Source organism: Macrotis lagotis, chromosome 2, assembly GCF_037893015.1.
Source record: "Macrotis lagotis isolate mMagLag1 chromosome 2, bilby.v1.9.chrom.fasta, whole genome shotgun sequence".
Classification (NCBI taxonomy): Eukaryota; Metazoa; Chordata; class Mammalia; order Peramelemorphia; family Peramelidae; genus Macrotis; species Macrotis lagotis.
Genome location: NC_133659.1, coordinates 156644850 through 156660429, shown reverse-complemented (window position 1 = coordinate 156660429; position 15580 = coordinate 156644850). Strand labels below are relative to the sequence as shown.

General features: G+C 36.1%; 1 pseudogene; it reads right to left on the bottom strand.

Annotated features, from left to right (window-relative positions):
• Nucleotides 1-3036: 3036 nt before the first annotated feature.
• Nucleotides 3037-14776, bottom strand: LOC141511984 (F-actin-capping protein subunit alpha-1-like; annotated as a pseudogene).
• Nucleotides 14777-15580: the final 804 nt, after the last annotated feature.

Genomic DNA, 15580 nt, shown 5'->3' with positions numbered 1-15580 from the left:
AACAAATGATTGTTGATTTGGCTAATAACAATAGCTAATATTTATATAGGATTTTAAGGTTTGCAAAATGCTTTATAAATAGTATCTAATTTTATCCTTGATGAGAATTCTGGGAATATGGTGGAATAAAGCAGGAAATTACTTAGCTCTCTCAAATTCTCCCACAGAAAATTTCAAATAATTTCTTAAAGTGCCAGAAATAATTAAAAGTTAGGGTAAAGCAGTTATCTAGTTTAAGAAAACGTGGCAAGATCTCCAGGGGTGTGATCTGGCCTGACTGAAGTGTAGATTCATTCAATCAACAAAAACAATCTCTAGGGGCAGTTGTATAGATATCAGCCTGGGTTTCAGAAATTTTCATCCCAGGAACAGTATAGGGCTATTTGGGATGGGTTCTCTAATTTTTTTTTTTGGTTTTTTGCAAGTCAATGGGGTTAAGTGATTTGCCCAAGGCCACACAGGTAAGTAATTATTAAGTGTCTAGGGCCACAGTCAGGTCCTCCTGACTCCGGGGCCAGTGCTCTATCCACTGCACCACCTAGCTGCCCCAGTTCTCTAAATTTTTATATCTCACATTTCCTTTGAGTTGCTTCAGTTCTGCCTTGTTCATAGAGCACAGCCCTCTCTCTGATGAGGGCATGCCATCCTGGGTGGTCTCCCATGCTGAACAATCAATTCCAAAGTTCTAAGAGAGACCTTCAAGGTGTTCCTGTATCACTTCTTCTGATCCCCCTGTGAGCACTTAGCCTCTGTGAATTCTTCATAAAATAGTCTTTTTGGCAAGCATACATTTGGCATTCAAAAATGTGACTAGCCCATTGTAGTTGAGCTAAACTGCCAAGCATTCAAACATTTCTACAGAGAGTGAAAGAAAGGATCTCAGTGTCTTGTATCTTCTCCTGCCAGATGATCTTCAGAATCTTCCTAACACAATTTAAATGGAAGTAATTCAGTTTCTTGATATGGTGGTGGTAGACAATTCAGGTTTCACAGACATAGCAATGAGGTCAGTACAATGGCTCTGTAGACCTTTAGTTTGTAGTAAGTCTAATACTTCTCTCCCCACTTTCTTTTGGAGTCTTTCAAATACTGAGTTAGTTCTGCCAATGCATGTATCATCTTCATTGTCAATGTGTACCTACCTGGAAAGGACACTGCCAAGGTAAGTGAGCTTATCTCCAGTATTCAAAACTTCTCCATTTTCTGTAACTTATGGTTCCACATATAAATGGTGTGGTGCTGACTCATGGAACACCTGTGTTTTCTTGGTGTTAATTGTTAGACCAAAATTAGTATAAGGAGCAGAGAATTGATCTTTACTTTGTCATATCAAGTTTCAGAGGCTGCATTGAGTAAAACATCATCTGCAAACAGAAAAATAATAAGAGATAGAGAACATTGTAAGATATAAAATGAATAATTTTGATTACATTAAATTAAAAATGATTTTTTGGGGGGGGTGTTGGTTTATTTTTCATTTACAAATAAAACAAATATAACCAAGATTGCAAAGAAAGCAAAAAATTGCCAAGTGGGGGAATTTTATAGACTTTTTCAAATAAAGTTCTTATATCTTAAATAAAGGAAGAACTTTGTCAAATTTATAAAACTGGGGCAGCTAGGTGGTGCAGTGGATAAAGCACCGGCCCTGGAGTCAGTAGTACCTGGGTTCAAGTCTGGTCTTAGACACTTAATAATTACCTAGTTGTGTGGCCTTGGGCAAGCCACTTAACCTCATTTGCCTTGCAAAAAAACCTAAAAAAAATATTTATAAAACTATGAGTTATTCCACACATGATAAGTAGTAAAAATATATGAACAGGCAATTTCTGATGAAAAATCTAATCAGACTGGCTAAAATGACAGAAAGGAAAAAATGGCAAACATTGGAGGGGATGTGCAAAAATTGGAATACTAATACACTGTTCTAGAACTGTGAAATGATCCTATCATTTTGGAGAGCAATTTGAAATGTCTGAAGAGTTATAAAACGCTATATAATGTTTGCTTTGGCAATACAACTGTTAGGTCTGTTCCCAAGGTAAGCAGGAAAAAAAAGAACCTATACATTCTAAAATATTGATAGCATATCTCTTTGTGGTGGCAAAGAATTGGAAATTGCAGAGATGCCTATCAATTGGAAAATGGCTAAACAAGTGTGTATATGATTGTGATGGATTACTACTGTGTTACAAGAAATGATGAGCAGATTGAGTTTAGGAAAAACCTGGAAAGACCTGCATGAAATAATGAAGAGTGAAATGAGAACATTGTATACAGTAACAGCAAAATTATTCAAAGAGTAACTATGAACAACTAAGTTATTCTCAGTATTATAAATATTCAAATCAACTACAAAGGACCTATGAAAGAAGATGGTATCTACTCCTGAGGAAAAAAATTGATAAATAGAAGTATGCATAATATGATTACATATATGTATATATATATGTATATATATACACATATATATATATACATATATATATATATATATATATATATATAATCACCAGCCCTGGAGTCAGAAGGACCTGAGTTCAAAGATGGCCTCAGACACTTAATTATCACCTAGCTGTGTGACCTTGGGCAAGTCAGTTAACCCCATTGCCTTGCAAAACTTTTTTTTCCTTGCAAAAATTATCCCACTTTTACAGATGAAAAAACTGTTAGAGGTTTAGTAACTGTTCAGGGTTGCACAGTTAATAAATGACTGGTGCATAATTTGAACTCAGTTCTTCCTGACTCCTGGTTCAACATTCCATCTCATTTACCACCTATCTAAAAAGCATCTATAAATCTTGAATGCTAGTAGTAAAACAGCTCAAATTCCTTAAAATAAATTTGTTTAAAAGTTGAGAGGGAAAAACCTCCTCCCTTTTACCCTTTCTGTGCAATAAGAGAGGGAACACTGTCCTCTTTTCCAACATTTTCTAAATAAGAAAAACAGAAGTACAGATTGGTTAAGCAGCTTGCCTCTAGTCATACACATGCCAGGGATTAGAACTCACATCTGCCTTGGGCTAAGTAAGTAGCTTAGCTCCGGAGTAGCAGTTCCTGCATTCTCAGGTCACTGACATTACAGTGTGTTCCTCCATCCCTGACACAAGGGTCTCCTGTAGCTTCAAACAAAATAAAGGCTTCTTTCACTGAACTCATGTGTGCTCCAGGCTGTGGGTTTTTTAAACATGGCCACAGTCTGTCCTAGAACTGGCTGCGTTTCAGAGATGAAGTGATTCTAATATTTATAGTTCAGTTGAGGGTTTGGGGTTATTGGTATGGAAAATATTGTGTAAACTGCTGCTCTTGGAATAAAATTCCATTATAACATTCCTGCATACAAAGTGCATTTTATGGGAACTCCTGACCATGTGCAAAGTTTCTTTCTGTGGCCCCTTATACAGTTCCTTCTCCTGAAAAGCACTGTAAGGAGCAGCTCAGAATTTATCCTCTAAATTTCATCCTACCAGGGGTAAATTCTCAGAGGTAACATATTTCTAACTTCATAATTTATAGTGCTTTGGGGCTACAAAGCATTTTAGCTGATTTTTTTTTCACCTTATACTTTTTTTAGGTTTTTTTTTTGCAAGGCAAATGTGGTTAAACGGCTTGCCCAAGGCCACACAGAGAATTATTAAGTGTTTGAGACAGGATTTGAACCCAGGTACTCCTGACTCCAGGGCCGGTGCTTTATCCACTGTGCCACCTAGCCGCCCCCTTTCACCTTATTTTGACAACTTTTATGGTTGTGTCCAACTTTCTGGGACTCATGGACATTGTCCTTGGAGTTTTCTTGGCAAAGATAATGGAGTTGCTAACCATTTCCTTCTCCAGATGAGGAACTGAGGCAAGTAGGGGGTTAAATGGCTCGTCCAGGGTCAGATAACTAGTAAAGTATCTGAGGCTAGGTTTGAACTCAGATCTTCCTGGCTCCAGGCCTGGTACTCTATCTGCTGCGCCATCTCGTTGCCCAACAACAACTTTCCTACATAAGTATTTCAAGTATTTCATATCCTTAGTTTATAGATGGGGAAACTGGGTCTCATAGAGGATAAATGCTAGTAAGCAACAGAGCCAGGACTTGAAGCCTGTGTTCTGAATCTGAGTTTATTGTTTTCTTTCAAATAAAGTCAAGATTTCTGTTTGCATCCGAATGTACTAATATTGTTTTTCTAGGGAGCTATGAAAACACTTCTTAGCCCTCCTGAAACAGTTATCTTATTTGTAAGATCAATCTAGAAATGCCTTACTTCTTAGAAGCACTAGGTTTCACTAATGGATGAGGAAATGGTTCAATGTTAGAGATAGATTTCTCCCTCAACTTCTTGCTGCATAAGGATAAAGAGGAGCCAGAAGAATTGAGCAAAGATGCTGAGGCTGATAAAGGAGAACATGATGGTAAAGAGTCTTTGAAATATTGGGACTGGAGATGTTTGAAATAGAAAGAACTTTTTTTTTAATGTGGCAGAAAGGCATAGATGAGTCATGGGGTAAATGAAAAGCTTCTTGCTGGTTAGAAAATAAGGTCACTGGACAGTGAGCTGAAGATTTTAATGCTTTTAATTATTTTTTAAAGAAGAAAAAATGATTTATTTGGCTATAGGGTTAAGAATGCTTCTATTCAGGATTTCAGAAGAAGGGTTGAGATGGGAAACAAATAATATCATTATAGTAAACTTGTGGAAGTGAGTTCCTGTATACTGAGAATTAATCTAGGGGTTTATACTTTTGAGAACCAGCACAATTTAAGTAAATTAACAGGTTGTTTTTATCCTTTGAGGATTTTGTCTGACCAAGGAATAGCTTTAGGGGCCACAAGGAACTTGGATGTGCAAATAAAGGTCGAGAATTTCAGGTCTACTTCAAATCTTACTGAGAGAGAGGGATGGAAAATCTCCTAGGATGACCAGACATCAGATACTCCTATCCTAAACCACCAGCAAGCAACTATCTAAATTAAGCAACCATTTCTGACTTGTTCCAGGTGAGATGCAAATCACAGACTTTAGATAGACTTACAATTGAAAGAAACATTTAGTCTCTCTTTCATTTTACAGATTAGAAAACTAAGGCTGAAGAACAAAGAGAACATTGTCCACATTAACAACAACAGTGCGAGTTGATCACTCTTGATGGATACAACTCCTCTCAGCAGTTCAGAGAGCTAGGACACTCTAGGAGTCCAGCTATGGTCAATGCTACCCACGTCCAGAGGAAGAAAAACAAAACAACCCCCCCCCCCAAAAAAAAAACACCCTTCAGATTCTGAATGAACATTACATTCACTTTTTTGTTTCAATTTTTATAAGGCAGTGGGGTTAAGTGACTTGCCCAAAGTCACACAGCTAGGTAATCATTAAGTTTCTGAGGTCAAATTTGAACTCAGGTCCTCCTGAATCTAGGGTCAGTGCTCTATCCACTGCACCACCTAGCTGATCCTACATTCACATTTTTTTTTTAGATTTTTCAAGGCAATGGGGTTAAGTGGCTTGCCCAAGGCCACACAGCTAGGTAATTATTGTCTGAGGTCGGATTTGAACCCAGGTACTCCTGACTCCAAGGCCAGTGCTCTATTCACTGCACCACCTAGCCACCCCTACATTCACTTCTTAAAAATTTCTCTTATGTATTTCTTTCCTACCTCATAGTTTTCTTTCCCTTAATCTTATTTCCTAGTCCAGAAAATGACTAATCTGTAAACATACTAAACACAAATGTGTATGTACAATATTCACTAGACACTGATGACAGGAGGAGGATGGGAAGGGAGGGTAGAAGGAAATTATGTAACTTAAAATATGCATATGTATGTAGATAAATTTTGAAAAACTTTCATAACATGTAATTGGAAAAATGAAATAGAATATCAATTGAAAAAAGATAGAAAACTGAGGCTGAGAGAGGTTAAGTAATTTACTCATGATCAAGAGAGTAAGTACTAATACAGAAATTGATTGCAAATTCTTTGATTCCAAAGCCTTTATCACTTCCCGCCCCCCCCCCCCACCGCTTTGGTTCCTAAGAGAGGGTTCAAGCAACTATGTATGGCAGTCTACTATTATGATGAAAATCCAGGTGAAATTATTACTTATTTTCTTATGCATGATCTTTGATGTTATAAGACCTGAGGTTTGAAGTCTAACATCAAACAACACCTAACACCAAAAGTCAAAAGGAGCTTATCTGAAAATAGAATTTGGCCTAGAGAGAGAAACCCAATGGAAGAAAAGGGCAAGGGGGATGAAGGGAGGAAAGCCACCACTATTTTTGTTATCTTTGTGATTTTCTAAGAGTTCTTTTTAAAATACCAACGTTATTTATTTTTAATATTCTTTTCTTTTTAAATTTTGAGTTCCAAATTCTCTCTCTCCCTTCTACTCCTTCTGGGTGTAGTAAACTTGCAGGGTGAGTTCCTATATACTTAGAATTAATTTAGGTTTATACTTTTGAGAACCAGCACAATTTAAGTAAATTAACAGGTTGGGTTTGTCCTTTGAGAATTTTGTCTGGCCAAGGAATAGCTTCAGATGTTACAAGGATCTTGGATGTGCAACCAATAGCTGAAAATCTTAGATTTGCTTCAAATCTTTAGATCGCTCTCTAGGAAGGCAAGCAATGTAATATAAATTATACATGTGAAATCATGCAAACCATATTTCCATATTAGCTATATTGCCAAAAAAAGCAAGAAAAAGAAAGTGATAAAAACATATTTCAAATTGTACTCAGGCTTCATCATTTTTCTCTTTGGAGTTGGATAGCATTTTTTCATTATCAGTTCTTTGGAATTGTTTTGTGTCTTTGTATTGATCAGTCTTTCACAGTTCATCATCATTATAACACTTCTGTTACTGTGTACAACGTATTCTTCTCACTTCACTTTGTAACAGTTCATGTAGTTCTTGCCATGTTTTTTCTGACCCCATTCCCCTTGACATTCCCCACAGTACAATAATATTCCATTACAACCATATGACATAACTTGTTTAACCATTCTCCAATTGAGGAGCATCTCCTCAATTTCCAATTCTTTGCCACCACAAAAAGGACTGCTATAAATATTTTCATACAGAGATCTTTTTTTCTTTTTCTTTGATTCCTTTGGAATTCAGGTCTTGTAGTCATATTGCTGGGTCAAAGGTTAGACACAGCTTTATAGCCCCTTGGATCTAACTTCAAATTGTTCTCCAGAATGATTGAACCAGTTCACTACTTCACCAACAATTCATTGGTGTATGTACATATTTTCCCCTGCAGTATTCATTTCTTCTAACAGGTTTGGGTTGGTATCACAGAGTTGTTTTAATCAACTTGTTTTCTTATCAATAGTGATTTTGAGCATTTTTTTCATATTACCACAGATTGTTTTGATTTCTTCTTCTGAACCTTGTCTGTTTATATCCTTTGATCATTTGTCAATTGGGGAATTTTTATTTTTATAAATTCAACCCAGCTCTATACTCAGTGACTATTGAGAAATGAGGCCTTATCAGAGAAACCTGCTGTAAAATTTTTTTTTATATTACTTCATTGACTGTAGTAAAATGTAGTTTCACTAATTATCCTTTTTAATTAGGTCTATTTTTGCTTTTGCTTTGTCTGAGATCATGATTGTTCCCAGTGTATTTTTTATTTTTAGTTCAGCTGAAGTATATTAGATTCTGTTGTGGTCCTTTAGTTTAACTCCATGTGTCTTTCTGTCTCAGGTAGGGCTTTTATTGTTGGATTCTGATTTCTAATTCATTTTGCTATCCACTTTTGTTTTATGGAAGAACTTCTACTCACATTTTTGGTTATGATTACATCATTTCTTCTCTCTCTCTCTCTCTCTCTCTCTCTCTCTCTCTCTCTCTCTCTCTTTCTATCCTGTCTGTCCTCTAAAGTCCATTTTCTTTTTAATCACTGCCTCCCTTAATCTGTCCTCCCTTTTATCATTCTTCCCTTCTCTTGGTTCTACTCCCTTTTCTCAGCATCAGATCCCCTAAGTCATTCCATGCTTCTCTGGAGTTTGACCGTTTATGGTTTCTTAGAGAACAATAGTATTTCATAGTATTCATGTACCATACTCCCCAATTGATGAACATTCCTCCAATTTCCAATTTTTTGCCACTGCAAAAAGAGTGCTATGAACATTTTGGAACATATAGGACTTTCCCCAATTTTTACAATTTCTTCTGTATATAGACCTAGAATTGGCATTGCTGGGTCAAAGGGTATGAAAAGTTTTATTGCTCTTTGGGCATAATTCCATATTGCTCTCCAGTAAAGTTGGATCTATTCACAACTCCACCAGCAATGTGTCAATGTCCCAATCCTCCCATATCCTCTCCAACATTGATCATCTACCCTTTTTCTCATCTTGAATAATTAAATAGGTGTGAGATGATATCTCATTGTTTTAATTTGCATTTCTCTAATCAACAGTGATTTAGAGCATTTTTCATATGATTATATATAGCTTTAATTTCTTCATTTAAAAATTGCCTGTTCATATCCTTTGACCATTTATCAATTGGAGAATGAGTATACATTTGATGGAATTCTCTATATATTTTAGCAATGAGACTTTTATCAGAACTCCTGGTTGTGAAGACTGTTTCCCAGCTTTCTGCTTTCCTTCTAATTTTGGCAGCATTGATTTTAGTAGTGCAAAACCTTTTTAACTTAATGTAGTCAAAATCATTCATTTTGTAGTTTATAATGTACTCTGATTCTTGTTTGGTCATAAATTTATCCCTTTTACATAGATCAAATAGAGTATTTTTTCGTCTATTAATTTATCTATGGTATCACTCTTTATGTCTAAATTCTGTAATAAATTCTGTATAGGGTGTGAGATGCAGATCTATGCCTAGTTTTTGTCATACTATTTTCCAGTTTTCCCAACAATTTTTGTTAAATAGTAAGTTCTTCTCCTAGAGGCTGATGTCTTTGGTTTTGACAAATAGTAGATTGCTATAGTCATTTACTACAGTTTCTTTTGAACCTATCCTAATCCATTGATCCATTACTCTTTTCTTAACCAGTACCCGGCAGTTTTTGTGACTACTGCTTTGTAGTACAGTTTTAGATCTGGTAGAGCTAGGCCACCTTCCTTTGCATTTTTTCATCAGTTCCCTTGCTATTCCCTTACCCTTTTGTTGCTTCAGATGAATTTTGTAACTATTTTTCCTAGCTCAGTTAAAGTAGTTATTTGGTGGTTTGAATGGTATGGCACCGAATAAGTAATTTAACCCTGATGCAAGCAACTCCTCTTGACAGTCCAGAGAGCAAGGACAACTGTATTTGACTGGTTATGGGACTATATTATCCCCAACCAGAGGAAGAAAAACAAAACAAAACATAACAGAAAAAACCAACCCTTTCAAATCTGATGATAAAAAGTATCTCTTATCCCTCAATTCTAATTCCTCATGCCAAAAATTACTAATTTGTAAATATGCTTAACAAAATATGTATGTAAAATACTAACCTGACTGTTCTCTGCTTAGGGGTGGGGGGGTGGGAAGGGAGAATGGAGGGAAATTTTGTAACATGGAAATATGCATGTACAAATGGATGAAAATAAATGAATAAATTTTAAAATAAAAAAATCATTCTTCCTTCCTCTTATCCCCTTCCCTTTTTATTTCCCTACTAGACAAATTCCATTTTCTACACAACTCTATGTGTGTGTGTGTGTGTGTGTGTGTGTGTGTGTGTGTGTGTGTGTATGTGTGTATTACCTCTGAACCAATTCCAATGAGAGTGGGGTTCAAGAATTGTCTGCCAACCTCCCAACTCCCCCCTCCACTGTAAAAGTTCTTCCTTGCATGCCTTTTTGTATTATAAGACAAAAATTTCCCCATTCCACCTCTCCCTTACCAGTGTGTCCCTCTTTTTTACTCATTCCTTTGTTTTGAAGATTCTTCCAATATAATCCATTCATATCCATGTCCTTTGTCTATGTAAACTCCTTTTAACTGCCCTAATAATGATAAAGTTCTTAAGAGGTCATGTTTCATCTTCTCATATAGGAGTGTAAATAGTTTAACTTTATTGAGATTGTTTTAATTACTCTTTTTAGTTTACTTTTTTATACTTCTCTTGAATATTATGTTTGAATTTGGTCTTTTCATCAAAAATACTTGAAAATCCTCTTCTTTTTTTTTGGTAAGGCAGTGGGGTTAAGTGACTTGCCCAAGGTCACACAGTTAGGCAATTATTATGTGTCTGAGATTAGATTTGAACTCAGCTCCTCCTGACACCAGGAATGGTGCTCTGTCCACTGCACCACCTAGCTGCCCCCCCCCAAAGTCCTCTATTTCATTAAATTCCCGCCACTCCTGAAAAATTTACTTAGTTTTTTTGGGTAGTTTATTCTTAGGTGTAATTTTACTTGCCTTCTGGAATATCATATTCCAAACTCTCCCTTATCTTTGTTTTTGTTATTTATGCACTTGAGTGATTCATACATTTGCAGAACAAACTCTAGTAACCTGCCACAAAGCATTAAAGCACAATATGCCTATTATTCCTTGGGTATCAGAATTTTTCATGTTTTAAAATTTATTCTTCTACATCTTGCCTGTGTTAGCAGTTTTGAATATAAAAATATATAAATTGGGTAATTATATTATATTGAATATAATATACATATATATATGTATGTTTATATGGTATATAATGCCTAGAAGGAAAGGAAATTTTTGAAAAAGGAAAAAAAGCAAATAATTACACTTGGAGAGAATGTGGTTCAAGTCTTTAGATTAAAAAATAAATAATAATTTGAAACCCCCCAAATTCCTTCAGAGAAGCTAGTTGTTATGGAATTTCCAGAAAACTCCCTTTCCCACCAAAAGGATCTGAAAAATCACATTCCAAATATTAAAAAAACTACAGTTACCAGGATGCCATTAAGTGGCAATCGGCAATCAGAAAAGAATGTCTGTTGACATATCTTGTAGCATAGCATCTTTAACTATTGGTTGATTTGTAAAAACCATTGATATACCAGAAGTGCTATTAATATTGAGGGTGAGAGAGTATTTAAATCATTACCTGCCTGTTTGTGCAAGGGCTTCATGGCTAGGAAATTTCTAATTGATATATAAATTCCAAAACATAACTCTCTTTCTTTTTCAATATTAAAAATAACTGAATAAAAAACCAACAAGTAGATACAGTCACAATAGGAAGTTACATAGCAAGGACCACACAAAAAATCATCAAGATGATAATATAGGTTGAATAACAATCCAGGAGACTAGAAAACCTGTTAACTTTGAAAACCTTAGCAAAATATTGCTCTTGTTTATAAACCACCTATTTATAAGACCACACTTTGAATATGTTTTCCTTTCTTCTTTCTTCTTCTTCTTCTTCTTCTTCTTCTTTCTTCTTCTTCTTCTTCTTCTTCTTCTTCTTCTTCTTTCATCTTCTTCTTTTGCAGGCAAGAACTGGAGAATTTCACATCCAGCCTTAAGCATTTTGCATTTGTGGCTGAGTATCTTGTTTCAGTCGATTTTGGTGCTGATGACTGGAGGATGCCAGCACAAGGCCTTGAATGTGGTATCTGACATTGTCTGATAATTCTCACTAATTATGGTTTGATACTCATTTTCAACATATTTTATGATTTTAATAGATTTCTTAGAAGATTTTACATCATCAATAACAGTTACTGAATTCTGTACATCCTTGTGACTAATCAACTAAACATTGCTATTTTCATAGTAATGGACTTGAATCTTTAGCACTCCAGCCACCTGTGTCACAGATGTTGTGATGGTAAACTTCCATTCTAGAAGTTTTTAGATGAAACTGGTAACTCACAATAAAGGCAATAATAATCTTTTGCCCCTAGATAATTTTAGCATAAACAGTACAGAAACCCTTGTTATAATGATCTTTCACACAGGCCCTTAATGCACTGTCAAAAGACTCCCTCCATGACTTCAGAGTTCCCTCTAGGTCCTCAGGTTGGGTGTCACTTGCTTCTTCCCATAAGTGATTAAACTTAAAGGAAACTTTTTTTTCTTGGATCTAAAAACCTGCTACTACCTAGGGCATTGTGTTCTGTAAATAAGACAAGATCATCATATCCTTCTATCTTCACTGGAATGAACTGATCTATATTGAATGCATGAGTAGCTCCTTCCCTGAGAAGACTGTCATTTTTAAGTAGTAACCGGATGTCATTAAACACTTCTGGGGAGAGCACAAGTGAGGAGCTTGGCAGCTATCTGTACCTTCTTATCTGACACATGATCCTTGAAGTAGGCCTTCTTGGGCAGCTTGCATCTCTCCTCATCTTTAATCTGGAAGCCTCTAAATCTTGTGAGATCTTGACTATTGCTTCACAGTGTTTGAACTGTTTCTGGTTGCCTCAAATATTTTCTCTTTGATTTGGAATTTGGCAATAATATTATGGGAGTTTTCATTTTGGGAACTCTTTCAGGAGGTGATCAGTGGATTCTTTCAATTTCTGTTTCCCTTCTGAATCTAAGTTATTAGGGCAATTTTTCTTGGTAATTTCTTGAAAGATGATTTTTTAATAGTGGTTTTTCAGGTAGTTTAATAATTCTTTTTTTTTTTAGGTTTTTGCAAGGCAATGAGGTTAAGTGGCTTGTCCAAGGCCACACAGCTAGGTAATTATTAAGTGTCTGAGGCCAGATTTGAACTCAGGTACTCCTGACTCCAGGGCTGGTGCTCTACCACTGCACCACCTAGCCACCCTAGTTTAATAATTCTTAAGTTATCTTTCCTTGATTTATTTTTCAGATAATTTGCTTTTTTCAAACAAATATTATACATTTTCTTCTATTTTTTAATTCTTTTGACTTTGTTTTATTATTTCTTGATGTCACATTGAGTCATTAGCTTCCTCTTGCCCAGTTCTAGTTTTTAAAGAATCGTTTTTCAGTGAGCTTTTTAATCTTCATTTCCATTTGACTAATTTTGCTTTTTTAAAGAGTTCTTTTATTCAGTGATTTTTTTTTTTGCCTCTTTTACCATTAGGTCAATTATATTTTTAAAAATTTTTTTTATTTATTTAAGGTAATGGGGTTAAGTGATTTGCCCAGGATCATACAGCCAGGCAATTATTAAGTATCTGAGGTCATATTTGAATTCAGGTCCTCCTGACTTCAGGGCCTAGTTTTTTTGTTTCTCTGTAGCTACATATTAATTCTCTATTCATATTTTTCTTGCATCATACTCATTTCTTTTTCCATTTTTTCCTTCTGTCACTCTTACCTCTTTCTTTAACTCTTCCAGGAATTCATGTTGGGATCCAATTAGTACTTTTTCTTTGAAGCTTTGGTTGGAGCTTTACCTCTACATGTTTGCGTTCTTCTCAGTTTATGTCTTGGTCTTTCCTGCTACCATAGTAGTTTTTTATAGTCATGTTCTTTTTTTGTTTGCTTGTTTGCTCATTTTTTCAATCTATTTCTTGACTTTGAACTATATGTTAAAGTTGGACTCTGCTCACTTTGGGATGAAGAGGCACTATCTCAAGCTTCAACTGCCTTTTGTGCTACTGTTTCAGAGCTAGTTCTGAGAGGTCTTGCAAGTCTTTGGTGTTTCCAAGGTAATATGATCCTGAGAGAAAAATGACCACTGCTCTCCTGGTCTTTACCTAGGAAGATCTGATCCCCTGGAGCCATATGCACCTGCACTTCTTTTTGCCTTGAAACTGAGACCAAGACCCTCTTTTTCTTGTACAACCCCCAGTGTTCTCTTCCACCATGGAATTGGGATCCAGAACTGTGAATGGGTAGTAGAGTTGCCAATCAATGCTAGCTATACCCAGTATCAGCAAAGGGTGCCCTGTAATTTCTTTCAGACCTGTTGTCTGACCCTCTTACTCTCTTTGGGCTAAGAGCTCCTAAAACTGCTGCTGCTGTAGTCACTGTTGCAACAATGTATATGGGCTTCAGACAGACTTCTATCCTGACAAACTTCCAGAACAACTTCTCTTGCTAACCCTCCAAGTTTTCTTAGACCAGGAAAATGTCTTGCCCTGACCTTTTTCTGGTTCTACCATTCTGAAATTTGATTTGGGATTTTATTTTAAAGTTGTCCAGAGGGGAATGTTGAGAGAGTTCAGCTGGGTTGTCTCTAATTTGTCAACTTTGAATTGAATAGATATGATTCTAAGAACACTTTAGGGATGAGTATACTTTAGATTATATTACTTTTTTGACTTTGTAACCCAAGAACATCCTGCAAAGTATCATATTCAACGGTAATTGATGGTCATGATTATTGGTATTATGAGTCCAGAATAAGCACAAAACAATCATCAGGCAGGCACTTTAAAGGCTTATGGACTATGGGATCTGACTTTGTTATATCTCACAAATAGATTGTATTTGGGGGCGCTATTTGAATGTTTGCACCAACTAGAGTTTAATTTGTTAGGCTCTCAAAAGAATTTACTTTCCTTAGGGGAGATAGCACAGGAAGGTATTAAATCTTCTGTTTTCTAGTATGTTGAAAGGAGAAATCTAAGAGTTAGAATAATTTTTTCATTCTTTCCAAATAAAAGATCCAAGAACAAAAACTAATTAAAAGTACCTCCTATATACAAGAAGAAGGGAAACATAGTATTGTAGAGAGAGATCAGTCTCCAAAAGCATTTGGAGCTGAGTTCAAGTCCTGCTTTTGACAAATACTGACTTTGGTAAGTCATTTAACGTCTCAGAGCTCTAGAAAATTCTCTTAAGACAATCACTTACAGAGAAGGTTCTGATCTACATTGGTGGAGGAAATTGTTCATCCCTGGTACAGTCATGGGTCCAGTTCAGGGCATCTTGCTGAGTGCTAGAGATACAGAGGTGAAAAATGATGGCCTCATGCCTTACAATCTAATAGGGGGAGGCAAACATAACAAGTATAATATTAAGTAGATGGAGGCAAAAGTGAGATCCCTATAAAGCATTATAGGAAAATCTAAGGAGACAAGAGATAATTTTTCATTGAATTGAGAGTTTCTTGGAGGAGGGGATACTTGAACTGAATCTTTTTCTTTTAGGTTTTTGCAAGGCAAATGGGGTTAAGTGGCTTGCCCAAGGCCACACAGCTAGGTAATTATTAAGTGTCTGAGATGGGATTTGAACCCAGGTACTCCTGACTCCAAGGCCTGTGCTTTATCCACTATGCCACCCAGCTGCCCATCTGAACTGAATCTTTTTAAAATTTTTTCTGTTTTTTTGCAAGGCAATGGGGTTAAATGACTTGCCCAAGGTCACACAGCTAGCTAATTATTAAGTGTCTGGGGTCAAATTTGAACTCAGGTCTTCCTGAGTCCTCTATCCACTGCACCATCTAGCTGCCACCTAGCTGCTCCCCACCTGAACTGAATCTTGAAGAGAGAAGAGGGCTTCAGCAGGCAGAGATAAATAAACTATATTCTAAGCACGGGACAGAGATGATAGCATTGCCCAGAGTCCAGAAAGAGCAGAATGAGATCAGGGAATAGCTAATAATTCAGTATCTTCCACAGATTAAAACTTTACTATGATTCAGTCCAAACATGTTATACATCCAGGGTAAGAGTGTTGAAATAATTGGGTAGTTTTCTTCTGTGAGCCTTAAA